Source organism: Neofelis nebulosa, chromosome 1 (assembly GCF_028018385.1).
Source record: "Neofelis nebulosa isolate mNeoNeb1 chromosome 1, mNeoNeb1.pri, whole genome shotgun sequence".
NCBI classification, from domain to species: Eukaryota; Metazoa; Chordata; class Mammalia; order Carnivora; family Felidae; genus Neofelis; species Neofelis nebulosa.
The window spans coordinates 222,175,270-222,190,447 of NC_080782.1; the positions used below are offsets into that span (position 1 = coordinate 222,175,270).

A 15,178-nucleotide genomic window follows, 5' to 3' on the forward strand; every position below is an offset into this window, starting at 1 on the left:
GCGGTGGCTGCGAGTCAGTATTTTGGGGCTCTAGGCCAGGCGGCCCGGGGCTTCTCTGGAAGCCGATTGGCTGTCCTAGTCCTGCCCCCGAAGCTTTGCGGAGAGTCTTGGTGGAACTTGGTGGCTGCCGAGGCTCACAGGCTTTTGTCTCAGGGAGCCCGAGGGCTTGGCCGTGGGGGCGGCCGGCCAGCCACCCCGAGGGACCTAGGACGGAAAAGCGACGCGAAACTCCTTTCCCTGCCCCGTACCGCGCCCTACTTCCTCTAGACACTACCCTGATGGTGCTACCCGGGACAAAGGTCGTCGGAGGAAATACTCCTTATATTTCAGGGATGACCTCCCCGCCCCCGCGCCCTGACCGACCGGTCAAAGGACACCTGCGCAGGACCTGAGGGTGGGGAGAGAAGGTGGCAGCTGGACCACGATCAGAAGGAAAAGTGAGGCACGGGGCCCAGATGATGAAAGGAAGACACAGATACCTCGGAAGCAGGCTGTCAGGATTGGAAAGGACCTAAGACAGCAAATGACACAACCCGTTTCTTATTATAAATGAGTAAACTGAGGCCGGGAGAGCTTCATGCTGCTCTAGCCTGTCATCTATGGAGACCACAATCTTCTTGGTTAGGTATTGCACGGCTCTTTGAAAACTCCAGTTCGCTCCACAGAATAAAGTCCAAACGTCTTGGCATAACTTTCTAAGCAATCTTGTTGAAACTTAAGCTTTCCCACTTGAGCTCTGTTGAATAAACAGAAAAACATTTTCTAAGTATCACCAAACAACTCCGTTAATCTACTAGAAGGCTGCTTTTCCACATCTTCCAGCACTTACTCAACAGTACTCTAGCCTCTGGCTCCGGAGATTTCCTGTTTTCCTTGACTACTCAGCTTTCTTTGGATTACTAACTTTTTCCCTAAGTTGTTTTTCTCGCCTTTGCATTCGTTCATTCTTTTGCCTCTATCTGAAATGCCCTGAATCACTACCCTCTCCCCACTTACACAAAACCAGAGTCAGACAGGGACGCCTGGGTGGCGCAGTCGGTTAAGCGTCCGACTTCAGCCAGGTCATGATCTCGCGGTCCGTGAGTTCGAGCCCCGCGTCAGGCTCTGGGCTGATGGCTCAGAGCCTGGAGCCTGTTTCCGCTTCTGTGTCTCCCTCTCTCTCTGCCCCTCCCCCGTTTATGCTCTGTCTCTCTCTGTCCCAAAAATAAATAAAAAACGTTGAAAAAAAAAAAAAAAACCAGAGTCAGACAGTACTTAAAGCATTAAAACTAGATTTTATTCAGAGACTACTGCAACAGTGCAAGTAAGCCTAGTTCTAGAATGAGGTCTCTTTTCTCCTATTGCAGTAATAGTTCCTGAATAAAATCTGCTTTTACTGCTTTAAGTACTGTGGGGCTCTGGTTATCTTTAACCATACGCCCAAGATACACATCAGTCTCCTAAGCTTATCTTTTAAAATCCTGGTCAAATACCACCCACTCTGGTCTTCCTTCTCTTCATCTTCCTCCCTGATTCAACAGCTCCATCAACTGAAATTCATTCAGACAGTGTCTGATGTAACTTCTTTCCTAATTTCCTGGCAACTACAGATTCTGATAAACTAATCTCAGACTGCCCAGAAATGTACTGTACATTTCCTATAAGAGGTAAATTGTCTATTGCTATCTTCTTCCCTAGGTTGTAAAGTCTTTGAAATGAGACATCTGGGCTTACTACAGTGCCTTCAATATGCACTGAGTGAAGTGGCTCAACCAAGGTTGTAGCATTTCATTGAATTTACTAAAAATTCTTTGAGCCTACTCTGTTTAAAGGGGGAAAAAAGTCAGTTTCTTTAGGCTACAATCTGATCAAAAGGGCTTCTGGAAAACATGTGTTTGAGAAAAAAATTGAGGTTTTGGGTTTGAGTCCTCAAATATTTCCTGAGCACTCATTGCTTACCATGTGCCAGATGCCATACTTGGAACATCTTGGAGGATAAAAGGTTGGATAAGACATGGTTGCTGATCTCAAGGAATATGTAGTTTGTTTCACTATTCCAGCACAGGGTGAAAAGTATTATGATACAGGGTATCAAGTGAGCACAAAGGAAGGTTAGGAAAAAACTTCCTGGGAAAGTGAATTTGGAGAACAAGTAACAGATGGAAGGAAGGGAAAGACCTTTCAGAAGACAGAGCAGTACCTTCAAAGGTAGGGAGGCATGAAACAGCATTATTTATTTGGAAAAGCATTTCCAAATAACCCTATATGGTTGGACTTGGTGACCTCTTTTTACCTCTGGGACAAAGGAAACCTAATTAGGTTAACAGTGAGGTACTTGCAAGACTGACACATATGTTGGTATATTAGTATTATTCATTGGATTGAGTAATCTTCCCTCAGACAAATCATAGGGTCTTCACCTAAAATTGGCCTGTGGACTAGTGCTAGATGATCTTTTAACTTTTTTTTTTTTCCAGTTTCAAAAGCTCTCTATAATTGTTATCTAAAAACAGCAAAATGACTTGTTCCAAACAAGATTATTTTAGAGCACCCTAAACTTTTTCTACTGGGCAAAAAACCTCAATTTACAAGTGCTACTTTAAGGAAGAAACTGGACTCTACCTCCAGGGCGGAGGGAGGACTCCCCTTCATGTTCATGCTAACAGATGACTATGCTGGTAAAAAGTATCTGTCAAGAATGTGGGCCACAGGAGAACAATTCTAATCACTCTTGGGGGCTTCGGAATTTCATTTTAAAAGTAATCTCTCAGGAAATGGAAAATTAGGAGAGGAGAACACTGTCTTTTGTTTGCTCCCTTTTCCTCCACTGTGCTCTTCTGTGAGTTTCAATTTGGCCAGGTATGGGTCAGCCAATTCAGTACCACTTCCTTCAGCTAGGCTAGCTAACGCCTGATGGAGTCCACCTCTTAACACGATTTTCTTTGCTAAGAAAATGTCCAAAGGTCCCTTAGGCAGACATTTGTTTTTCATAGGCCACGGGAACGTTCTTGATACTGGACGAGCAAAATTAAAAGAGATTTCAGTTACTTCCTCAAAGACTTGAATATTAGTTCTTCTGAGAGAATAAAAACAGATGGGAGCACCCAGATTGCATCCACCTTTTCTTTTCTTGTAGCCAGTCAAGATGGAGAGAAATAACCCGGAGAACCACCAACTCATAGAATGGGAACATTTAGATCACTCTATAAGATTGTTTACCTGTTTATGTAATAGTAATACTCAGACATCTATCTGTTCTGACAGCTGCAAAAACAATATAATCATTTTTGAGAATTGAGGATTGCATAAGTGTCTTAGGATTTTACAAATGTAATAAAATATAGAATCTACCTAAAGAGAGAGTCCACCTTCAGTTTAGTTAGATAACCAAACAGGTAAACATGATCAGTCACAATGAGTTTTACAACCTCAATTATTATTGAGCCACCTACTTTGGAGATAATTTCTGTTCTTGTGGCTGGGATAAATAAACATGGCATAAACAAGGAGGAGGGAAGATTGAGAGAAGTGGCAATGGAGAATTGGAAAATAATTTTTGTTCTAATTCCTTTTTTCCATCACCCCAAGAACACATAAATAAGCAAACAAGTATCTTGGTCCTGACTAAAGTAGAAAAGTACTCTGCTGATTGATTTCTTCCCCTGCATTCAGGCAGATGCTACGCTGAACAGATGGCATAAAGAGATAAACCCACTCTGCTCCCTAGACCAGCATGAGACCCTTCCAAGCACAGCACCTCTCGTGAGTGTCTATGTCACTCCTCCATAAGATCACCTTCTGCATAAAATACACTTTTATTGTTAGCAATGGCAACACCACCAGGAGCAACATGGTTCGTTTAGGAAGCCACCAGCTTCTGGTAGGAATTATGAGGTCTTTCGTCTTCTAGGGAGCTAGAATTTTGGCTGCGATTGACTGTGAAGCAGGATTGGTCCTCTGGATATTAGAATGTATCTCAGTGACTTCTTGGAATGACACCAGGGTGCTGAGGAGGATAGTAAGAATATTCTCATTGGTTTAGAATATTGAAGGTGATGTTACCTGGAACAAACAAAATGACACTATGAGGAAAGAGACAAATCCAGAATGGGGGACAAGAACACTCCTAGCCTTGGTCTCTTCAAACAGTTAAGTCTCTGGGGGGAAAAGGGGAGAGAGACTGTTCCCAGTTTAAAAGATAGTAAAGAAAAATGACATTCAAATGTAATGCATGAACCTTGGGTGGAATCATAGTTGCAAATTTTTTTTAAAGCTATAGAAGATATTTGGTGGAGAATCATAGAAATTTAATATGGCTCGATATTAGATACTAAATGATTTTAAAATTTTTTGTGTTATTTTTTCAGATATGATCATAGTAGTATTGAGAATGTCCTTATTGTTAGGAGATACATACCAGAGTATTTAAGGACAGAGTGTTATGAGGTTTAGCAAAAACAAAACAAAACAAAAACAAACAAAAAAAAAACCAATACTATACATGTACTTATCCATGAAAAAAGAGAGCAAATATGACAAAATGTTATATCTGGGAAATGTTTTTTGTACTCTATTTTATTTCTTTATTTTTATTTATTTTAGAGAGAAAGAGGGGGGAGCATGGCAGGGGAGGGGCAGAGGGAGAGAGAGAGAATCTTGAGCAGGTTCCATGCTATGCATGCCCGATGCCCCTCACAGGGCTTGATCCCACAACCATGAGATCATGACCTGAGTCAAAATCAAGAGTTGTATGCTCAACCAACTGAGCCACACAGATGTCCCTTTTGCACTCTCCTTTAAATTTTGAAATTCTCATAGTAAAATGTTGGAGGGTGGGGTGAGGTGTGACCTTTTTACTCCAAATTAAGAAAGCAGGACATTTCAGTAATTTATTTATTCAAAAAGATCTTTTGAATTTCCACTATGTGCTAAACACTATATTAAGCTTGAATATATACTGGTGAAAAAAATAATAATAGTCTCTGGGTGCCTGGATGGCTCAGTCAGTTAAGCATCTGACTCTTTGTCTCAACTCAGCTCTTGATCTCAGGGTCATGAGTTCAAGCCTTGCACTGAGCTGCATGCTGGGAGTGGAGCATAGTTTAAAAAAAAAAAATGGTAATGGTAATGGTCTCTTTCGTGGAGTCTATGCTATGCCAGTCTATGTCTCCTTTAAGACTGAAGGACTTACTCTCCCAGCTTCTGGGAAGGCTGTGCACTGACGAACCTCTTTTGTCATTTTCTTAACTAAAAAATGCTACCCTACCCAAGGTCATGCCCCTATTAGGAGCAGCCTGCAACAAATGACTGGTCAATGAGGGGTTGTGAAGACCAGACTCTCTCACCTCAACAAGGGAAAATTCTAAAGAATCATCCCAGCTTCCGAACTTCCCACAGGGTTGGCTGGGGCCTGGTTGTGACGTACTTACTGAAGCCCGTTTCCTCTTTCTGCGCAGTCTTGCTTCTGTCCCTTTCCTCCACAGGTTCTGAGAGCATCTACCATTGAAGAGGCATTAAACACCCAAGTAGAATGACTTAACCAGTTGGCACCAGCCAGCTTTTCTATTAGCCACCCCAGTACTGGCACAATAGATTCATGAATAGAGAAAACATGGTAACAAGGAGGAAGGCTGTAACTGGGCCCACCAGTAGGATCTCCTACTCACCAAGGTTAATCCCGTAGCCAAATGATCAACCTGCCAGTAACAGGAACTATTGCTGAGACTCAATACTGCACTATCTCTTGAAGATAGCAAACAGCCACTTGGTGAAAAGGCGACCATATTGGACTCCTTCCACCCTGGATGAGGTAGTCATTCATTTTAACATGAATAGACACATATTCTATGGGTTTGCCTTACCTGTCTTCTGAGTCTCAGCCAACGTGACTATCCAAGGGATTATACTCTATTTGATCCACCATTATGGCATCCCATATATCAATGCATCTGACCAAGGAACCCACTACATAGCAAAGGAAATGTAGCAGTGGGCATATGACCATGGAATCCATTGGACCTATCACATGGCAGAACTCTTGGCTGAAGTACCAGCTTGGAGATGATACCCTGTGAGGATAAAGTGCTACCTTCTAGGATGCAGTCATGCTCTAAATCAATCACCATTATTTGATGCTGTATCCCTCGTAGGAGAATAACTGGGAGTGGAGTCAAAGGTACGGAAGCAGGAGTGTTCCTATGTACCATCAATCCCAGTGACCCACTTGGGGAATTTGTGCTTTTCATCCTCACAAATATAACCACAGTTTTAAAGGTCTTAGTTCCCAAAGGCAAAACATTTCTAACAGGGAACACAACAAGAGTCTTCAATGAATTTTAAACTATACCACCACCCAGTACTCTGAGCCCTTCATGGCAAGGACCAGCAGGCAAGAAAAAGATCTTCATGGGGGTAATTGACTCTCATTATCAAGAGGCAGTAGAACTACTATTACACAGTGGAATCAGGTAGGCATATGTTTGGCATCCAGGTAATCAACTAGGACATCTTTTAGTACTTGTGCAATTTTGATGGTAAATGGACAGATGTAGCAGGTGCAGCCTGAGAAGCACATGATAAACAGTTAACTGGAACTCATCAGTTTTAAGAATCTGTCACTCCACTGGGTGAGTCACCTAGGCCTTCAGAGGTGCTAATCAAGAGTGAAGAGCATCCAGTATGAACCACAGAAGAGAGAAAGGGTGAGTATTGGTTGCAGCCTAATACCAGCTGCGACAGCAGGGGGTGTGGTTCCCCTTACTAACCCTCCTTTTACAAGTTTCCCCCAGGGAACAAGCCTGCCAGAGCTCTGAAGAAGCTACTTCCAGAACTCATGTAAGGAAAGTAGATCTTCACAAGACATGGACCATTTGGGTGCTACACTGCCCAATCCAGACCAAAGCTGTCAGCCCTCTTAAGGAAGGGCTTCAGCTAAAGAGAATTGCTTTGCCCAAAGTCAGTCCCCTTTCTGGGAAGCCAGCATCCACTGCCTGATTGATGGCCCATCCTGCTTTCTTTTGCTCAACAGGGGTTGAGTATAGTACTCCCTAATAACTTCCCATGTGCTAATCTCCATCTCAGAATTGACTCATATGTGACACTCTCCCTTGTGTAGATGACAGTGTGGAGAGACAAATAGGTGACTACATTTGTTATTTGTACTCTGAAGGAAATAAACAAGATGCAGTGATAGCAAATAACAGGGAAGCTGTACCTGGAGAGGAGGTGGCATTTAAGCCAGGAGCTATACAATAGACTGAAGTCAGCCATGCGAGGAGCGGGTAGCAAAGTGCATTTCAGAAAGAGAAACATCTTGGATGAAAGCTCTTCCCAAAGAGCTTGGCACATTGAAGTGCCACTTAGAGCTTTGCAGCCTTTTAAAGGATTTTATTTCAAATGCAATAGGAAGCCTTTAAAGGATTTTTTAGGAGATAATATAATGCTGTGGTTTACATTAAAAAAAAATCTCTCTGATACAGTGTAGAGAACAGGTTGGATGGGAGGAAACCATGAAGGTTATTGCAATGTCAAGAAAACATAACCCAAAGCTTGCCCTTTCCCTCCAAACCATGTTCCAGGGGCACAAGACCCTAGCATTTCCTGCCCATACAGCTCCAACCCACTTTCAGGACCTTCATGGGCCTCTTCCCTATGTCCAACCCCCAAGAACAGACTGCACACACTTAGGGCCGTGGGGTGTTTGGGAACTGGCTGTAGGGCTTGGAATTGGAGTGTCCACAAGTAAGCGTGTGAAGCCCCTTGCAGTGTGGGATGAAGCCAAGACTGGAAAACATGGAGGGTGAGCTGTGAGGCGGGACCAAGACTGTGAAATCTCTGTACTCTCTGAAGGATTCTAAGAGTCCTAAATTCAAGGCTTGGTCATCCAGTTCCTTAAAAAGGTATGTTTATCAAGATAAGAGGATAGAATATATTTCATTTAACAAGTTGTTAGCTTGTTTTTTAACTTAAAAATGTTTTAGACATATTGTATGGGGCCTTCATTCGTAACTTTCCCTAGTTTCTATGAATGTTTGGGATGAGCCTGAAAGTCGCACTACCTACAAAGAATGATATATAAACAAAGCTGGTTTCTTATCGCAAGCAGTAGATGCTGGAGGACAATGGAACAGTATCCTCAAAATGGTGGAGGGAAATATCTGTTAATCTAAAATTCTCCATCCAGTTAAAGGAGCATTCAAAGAATCAATGATGAGCAAAGATATTAATAGAACATTGGTAACTCCAAGGAAACACTGACTATAGAAAATAGCCAACTTTTAGAAGTTAAAACAGGATGAAACTAGCGATCAAATTGAAAATGAGAGGCAAGATTCAGAGTTAAAACATTCTACAGTCCTTATGATGTTGAATATACACTGTGAAACACTTTTAAGCTAGAACTTTTAATATTTTTAAGGTAAACATCTTAAGCGAATATGCAAAACAGAAAGAAATTTAAAAAGTGAATAGTTAGGGGCGCCTGGTTGGCTCAGTCGGTTAAGCATCCAGCTTCAGCTCAGGTCATGATCTCACAGTCCGTGAATTCGAGCCCCACTTCGGGTTGTGTGCTGACAGCTCAGAGCCTGGAGCCTGTTTCAGATTCTGTGTCTCCCTCTCTCTCTGCCCCCCACCCCTGCTCACACTCTGTCTCTCTCTCTCTCTCTCTCTCAAAAATAAACATTAAAAAAGTTTTTAAGTGAATAGTTAGGAGGAAGGACAGAAAAAAGCAAAATAAGCTTAACTGGTAATACATATAAAATTGTCCTCATTTCAATATAGAAAATGAGGCACTAATTTATTCTTTGTAAATTTCTACTCACCCAAACCACTGACCATAAAATACCACCTCTGCCTCTATTTTTATTTATCTATGAAGAAAACTGTATGAGAGCTGTTGTTCTTTATTCTTATGAAACTCCATGAAAGAGAGATTTTAAAACATTAGGGGAAATCTTATAAACTTGGGGCTTTCAAACCAATGAGTCAAGTATCAATAACTGTTTGCACAGACTCTACTATTTTCTGAGGGCAATGTAAAATCAAAAAAGCACAGTCCTTGTCATCAAATAGCTTGCAATCTGATTAGGGAGAAACAATCTATACAAACCCAACTGAAAATAAACTCTAGCACAGAAGACAGCAAATGGGAAGAGCCTTGGATTGTGTAAATGTTACAATTCAGTGCAGGTAGGATCCCTTCCAACCAGGATATCCTGGAAGGCTTTGTCTGAATACATGAAATTTGATCTTGGCTTTAAGAGAGGTAGAATCTCAGGGGCGCCTGGGTGGCTCAGTTGGTTAACCGTCCGACTTCAGCTCAGGTCATGATCTCACAGTCCGTGAGTTCGAGCCCTGCGTCGGGCTCTGTGCTGACAGCTCAGAGCCTGGAGCCTGCTTCAGATTCTGTGTTTCCCTCTCTCTCTGCCCCTGCCCCGCTCATTCTATGTCTCTCTCTCTCTCTGTCAAAAATAAATAAACATGAAAAAGAAAAAAAAGAATCTCATTAGAGAAAACTGAGAAGAGGTATTAATAAAAGCACTAAAGGAATGCCTGTCTGGCCCAGTTGGTATAGCATGTGACTTGATCTCAGGGTTGTGAGTTTGAGCCCCAGGTTGGGTGTAGAGATGACTTAAAAATAAAATCTTAGGGGCGCCTGAGTGGCTCAGTCGGTTAAGCGTCCGACTTTTGCTCAAGTCATGATCTCACGGTTCATGAGTTTGAGCCCCACGTAGGGCTCCATGCTGACAGCTCAGAGCCTGGAGCCTGCTTCAGATTCTGTGTCTGCCTCTCTCTCTGTTCCTCCCCCGCTTGCACTCTGTCTCTCTCTCAAAAGTAAATAAAGATAAAAAAAATAATAAACAAATAAAATCTTAAAAAAATAAATAAAAGCACTAAAATATCAAAAAGTGTTGGAGTCAAGAAAGAAGACATTTTTAAGAAAAAAAGGGTGGGCATAACGTGAAATACTAAGAGAAATCATTGAATCATAACACTAATGTTATTACAAGGAAGAAAAATTTTAAATATTATTTCAATGATGGTACTAACTTGAACTTTTAATTTGGTTTCTTTCCTTTTATATAATGTTAATTTTTTCAAAAAAGTAGCAAATATAAATACAAAATATTGGTAATGACTTTCTGCATATTACATACATGAATAGCTTAGATTTTTACTATCTCTATACACAACTTTGTTTCCTAGACCTTCTCTAGTTTGTTTGTTTGGTTTGTTTTTTAAGCCAGATCTTGTATACTGCAGAAGGAATCTCCATATCAGTGCTGTGTTTGAAGCTCAGAATTTTAGGCTTTTGGTTTTTATTTAGAGTCATGATATTGATAACACCTAACATTTATTAAGTAGGTATCGTGTTAAGTGCCCTACATGCTATTTTAGTTAATGCTAGCTGCCATAACAGATAAGCCCCAGAATCTCAGTGGCTTAACAAAATAGAAGTTTATTTCTCACTCACAGAAAATCCAGAAGGACAGTTCTTAACAGGCACAAAGCTGTCCTCCAAGACATGATTCAGGGACCAAGTTTCCTTCTGTTTTGTGGCCCCACTATCTTTAACACATGAGAAACCTGCAGAAGGGGAAAGAATAAGGAAGATCACAACGGGAGATTTTTGTGAGCTGAGCCTACAAATAGGTTTATGAATATCTTCTTCTCACATTTCATTCATTGGCTAAAATTCAGTCAAATGGCCACAGATAACTACAAGTGAAGAGGGGAAATGTGGTTTAGCTGTTTGCTCTAGAAGAAAAAGAAATGGTTTGGTGAACAGTGTTCCAGTCTCTGCCACACATATATTCTTTTTCCATTTAATCCTAACAACCCCATGAGATATGTACTGTAATTTGTAACACTTTACAGATGAGGAAACTGAAACTTTTTATAGGTTAAGTAGCTTACCTAGTACCTCACAGTTAAAGAATGACAGAATCAAACTCAAACCTAGGCAATCTAAATAAAAAAAACCATATTCCTTATCAACTTCACTGCAATATGACTGACATGCTTGTTACTGAAAAAGAATATCTTTCTTCTAGTTATAAGAGAGGTATGACAATTTTAGAACTTTAAGTCATCCTAAGCCATCATTGTAGTGATGACAAAATTGAGATCTAGAGGGAAAATGTCCTATGGGAGGTCAGATCATTGCTGCTCAGGTACATCCACTGGAAAGAACATTTTTTTTTAATTAAAAAAATGTTGTATTTATTTTTGAGACAGAGACAGAGCATGAGCAGGGGAGGGGCAGAGAGCGAGGGAGACACAGAATCCAAAGCAGGCTCCAGGCTCCGAGCTGTCAGCACAGAGCCTGACACGGGGTGTGAGATCATGACCTGAGCTGAAGTCGGACGCTTAACCAACTGAGGCATCCAGGTGCCCCAAAAACATTTTTTTAAATGTTTATTTATTTTTGAGAGAGAGCGAGAGAGAGAACACACATGCAAGCAGGAGAGGGGCAGAGAGAAGGAGGACAGAAGATCCCAAGGGTGCTCTGCCCTGACAGCAGCAAGCCAAGCCTGATGCAGGGTCTGAACCTAAAAACCTTGAGATCATGACCTGAGCCGAATGGGCCGAAGCTGGACATTCAACCGACTGAGCCACCCACGTGCCCCTAAAACATTTTAATATGAACATATAGTCTTGACAAACTAATAACATATGTCATCCTTTCTAAAATTAACTTCCTGAAGTACGTGGTTTAAGGTAGTTAAATTCAAGCGTTAAGATTTGTTTCCCAGAAGTTTGTCTCCACTCCCTCCTCTCTCCACCTTTGATGTTTTTGGCCCTGAAGAGGGAGCACAACACAGAGTAAGCCTGCCACCGTGTGGCATGGGCCCAAACCTGGAGTCTGTTAAATGTCTTCTTCCCTTTCATTTTGTTTGCTTCTAGTTTATTTACTCACCAACCTAGATTTGATCCTGCCTGATAGGAAATTCATACCTACCTCAAATTATATAGGATTTTTTATTTCAAGATATATTTCTTCATCCAATTCTAAAATTATTGCAGTATTTCCAAACCTGCTACAGGGAGGGCCAACTTTTAAAATGTGGCCCAGTCACATTCACAAGAGGGTCACTTCAGTGCTTCACAAACGAGGAAACAAACTCAGCAATTAGTGGGGTTTAGCTCAGTGCACTCAGAAGTTAATCAGTGAGCCAGCCATCTCAGGCATATTAGAAGGCAGATTTCCCAATTGTGCAAACGCCATATATAATGCCTGTTCAAATATGAATATAACAGCCATATGAAGGAGAGTCAGAATTTATATAAGGTTCAACATTTCCTAGAGTTTTAACGATACGTAAGCTTAACATGCCAGGCAGATATTTCCCAGACCTCTTCCTGCATTTGGCAAAACAGGAATAACCTCTAAAATTGTTTAAAAGGCAATAGGTCCAGGGGCACCTGAGTGGCTCAGTTGGTTAAGCGGCCAACTTTGGCTCAGGTCATGATCTCACAGTTCGTGAGTTCGGGCCCACATCAGGCTCTGTGCTGACAGCTCAGAGCCTGGAGCCTGCTTCAGATTCTGTGTCTCCCTCTCTCTCTGCCCCTCCCCTACTTGTGCTCTGTCTCTCGCATTGTCTCAAAAATAAATAAATATTAAAAAAAAATTTTTTTTAAAGGCAATAGATCCAGCAGGTGGCTAAATGGAAATCTGGTATTTCTGCTTCTTCTAACACTTGTTACAAATGATTGGGGACAGGCCATATGCTGATGCAGTTTTAAAATGTCTCTCCTTTTCTTTAGTTCCATTATTCTTTTCCTACCACTGCAAACAGAAATACCTATTTCACATATAACTGGGAAAAGCAATTAAAAGGAAGAAAAGTTTTTTTAACGTTTGAGAGTACATTAGAAAACCCTTAGTATCCTTTTCTCTTTCTTTCCCCCACCCCCACCTTTTTTGGATGGAAGGTTCACGAGGATAAGCTCACACATTGGTGTGTAAATATATTATTCCCACCTAATGGGTTAACTGAGATGGGAACGTTAACTTAATCCTGTGACTGTGCCAGTATCTCTCTGGGGAAAAAAAGGGGTGCCAATGGAAATCCAAGCTCCTTTACACTCCAGGTTTCCCCTCACCTCCTCACTTCCCCCAGCCTCCACATCTTTCCCAAGCATGGGTCTATACCAAGCTCAAGAACACCATTTGGGCTGTATTTTTTTAGAGGACAACAGTATACAAATAATCCTAGATTGTGTAAATACCCATTCTTTGAAGGGGTTCTCTGCCTTCCCTCTAGAGTAGCCATTAATCCCCTTCTTATCACTACCTGTGCAACTAGGTAAAATTGACTCAGGGGAGGCTGTACCACTCCCTATTCTAGAAAGTTCTCCCACAAATGGTCTAAATCAGCTTAGACATTGGGGCATATATTCTGGTTCTTGTCCATTTTCTTCTTTGGTCTAAATGCTCCGGATCAGCGCTTCCTTATAACTGAAGTGATAAATGTGGGCTTAGGAACGAGGTCACTTAACTTTGCTCAAAGAGCTCACTATGTGGTCTAATTTAATCTAGCTCAGCAGGATTCTATAGTGGGATTTGAAGCTTCAGAGAAATTAAATGTGTTATTTAGTCCACCATTATCTATGTTCCCTATTCATGCTCCTGTGCATGAAAAATGAATGTAGAGTTTACATAAGAAAATTTTCACATTTAAAAAAAACATTCTTTTTCTATGAATCTCTTTGAGGTATGTGCTGGATATTGCCAAATACTATCAGTCAAATTACAATTCATAAAGAATACTGTCCCACTTACGTTGTAAAATATTCCGAAGATTTAATGCCCAAAGTTTAGAATCTAAATAGTAGTTTGTATTGTGTAGTAAATTTCATCTGTGTAGCCAGATTTCACAAATCTGGCAATATAAATTTACCCTTAAATACAATTCTCCATGAATATTACTCAGCCATAAAAGAAAATGAGATCTTGTCGTTTAAGACAGCCTGGATGGATCTAGAGAATATTTGGCTAAGTGAAATACGTCAGACAGAGAAAGACAAATACCATGTGATTTCACTCATATGTAGAATCTTGAAAAACAAAAACAAAAACAAATGAACAAACAAAAAACAGACTCTTAAATACAGAGAACAAACTGGTAGGTAGTTGCCAGAGTGGAGATGGATGAAGTGGTGGGTAAAATAAAGAGGATGAAGAGGTACAAACTTCCAGTTGTAAAATAAATTAAGTCATCGAGACGAAAAGTACAGCATAGAGAATACAATCAATAATATTGTAATAATGTATGGTGACAGATGGGGACTATACTAATTACAGTGAACAATGAGTCATGTACAGTATTGTGAAATCACTGTTGTGTACCCGAAACTAATATAACATTGTGTGTCAGTTATACTTCAAAAACAAACAAACAAACAACACTAAACTTATTCTCCACGAATTATACTACTTGTCTATGAGAAAAACAAATGACAACTGCTGATTCTATTTCTCTATAACCTAATCTGAAAGGTCCTCAAATTTAGAAATCTGAAAGGTCCTCAAATTGTCCAAAACCTGTAGAAATATTATTTGTTATATTGTTATATTGTATAATACTGTTACACTTAACAAAAACATTAGAAGCATTATCAGTAAAGACAGCATGTACTTTTTTTTTTAATAGCCACAAAGTCTTTGGTACTTCTCCCACTGAGAGATGGAGTCTATGTATCCTCTCCTGGATTCCAAGTGGACTTATCATTTGCTTGCTTGTAACCAATCAAATGCAGCAGAAATGGCCCTTTGTGACTTCTGAGGCTGGGTCAGAAAAGCTGATACAACTTCCCACTGGTTGACTGTAATACTTACTTTTAGAGCAAATATAGTAGTAGAATGTGATATAGATAGTAAAAGCATCCAAACCCACACCTGCGTGTCAATATATAAATTAGTGTACAATAAAGATGATATTTCAAGCTGGCCCAGAACAAAAGATAGCTTTTTCAATAAATAGTATTTAATCACTTCATCTGTTATTGGTTCTCTTGGCATAAGACTATCCATAATATCCTCTTTCTCAGGGTTTTTTTTTTTTTTTATCTAAAATTGATAGTGATGTACCTTTTTTATTCTTCATGATTTTCTTTTCTTCTTAATCAACTTTATCAGTAGTTTATTGATCTTATTAATCTTTTCAAAGAACCAACTTTTGACTGTGTTCATTTTCTC

At 40.5% G+C, this 15,178-nt stretch overlaps 1 protein-coding gene across 2 annotated transcripts in view; it reads right to left on the reverse strand.

Moving 5' to 3' along the window:
* Positions 1 to 10,559, reverse strand: part of RCBTB1 (RCC1 and BTB domain containing protein 1) — a 64,304-nt gene extending 53,745 nt beyond the window's left edge. The window contains exon 1 of one of the 2 annotated variants that reach the window (XM_058686054.1): positions 10,451 to 10,559. The gene's annotated coding sequence lies outside the window, so the exon portion shown is untranslated. The remainder of the gene's footprint in view (positions 1 to 10,450) is intronic. The other variant, XM_058686047.1, reaches the window with a different exon arrangement.
* Between the last annotated feature and the right edge of the window lie 4,619 nt (positions 10,560 to 15,178).